The sequence below is a fragment of the Penaeus monodon genome, chromosome 32 (assembly GCF_015228065.2).
Source record: "Penaeus monodon isolate SGIC_2016 chromosome 32, NSTDA_Pmon_1, whole genome shotgun sequence".
Lineage (NCBI taxonomy): Eukaryota > Metazoa > Arthropoda > Malacostraca > Decapoda > Penaeidae > Penaeus > Penaeus monodon.
In genome coordinates, this window is record NC_051417.1 from 13,741,986 (window position 1) to 13,742,833 (window position 848).

The window sequence follows — 848 nt, forward strand, 5'->3', positions numbered from 1 at the left end:
CCTAGTGTTAATGAGTTGGATATAAATATCAACTCCCTAGTAACATGATGTATAATCTGATGTGTAATGCTCATAATCTAGTATTAAATCAATATAAACCTCAGCTAACCAATATACGTGATTTATAAACTAGTGAAAAGAAGAAAATGTTATGCTCAGCCATGCCACTTATTATTGAAACTTAGAGTAAGATATTAAAGATAGCTTAAGGTATTGACATGTGTAAATTTCATCAAAAGACTTTTTACATCATATTGCTGCCAAGATGTAAGGGGGATGGTCTATAGGTTGACATAGTATTCGCAAATGCATTTATACAGTCTGTGTGTTAATACTAGTAATTTTGGAAGAATAGTGATAATCCTTTCTTTATGGTGTTGCGTTTTGTTTTTCTTTGTTGATTTTCTTTACTGCCACTGCTGGTGTTTATTTTCATTTATTTTTTTCAGTGATTTCAGAAGTTGTAGAGAGCATAAGCAATGTTGCTTTTATTAGGGCAAACAGACCTAATTTGTTATTGTATCTTGGTTTATGTTGATGCGACAAGGACATCCAGTTTAAAAATCTATTTGACCTTGGAAATGCAAGATTGAATTTTGAAATCTGAAGAAACTCTGGTAGATAATTTGAAAGAGGTAGACTATAACTGGATTGGTGGGCAACTGGATAGTTTGGTGGACATATGGCTGGATAGATGGATAGATCAAGTACTTGAACAAATTAGATTGATATTTAAGATAAAGGTATAGGTTAATACAAGAGTGACGTGGAGTGACTTATGTCTTTTTCTTCTTCTTTTCTTTTATATAGGAAAGGATGCACACACATTGATGTTATTCATGAACTAC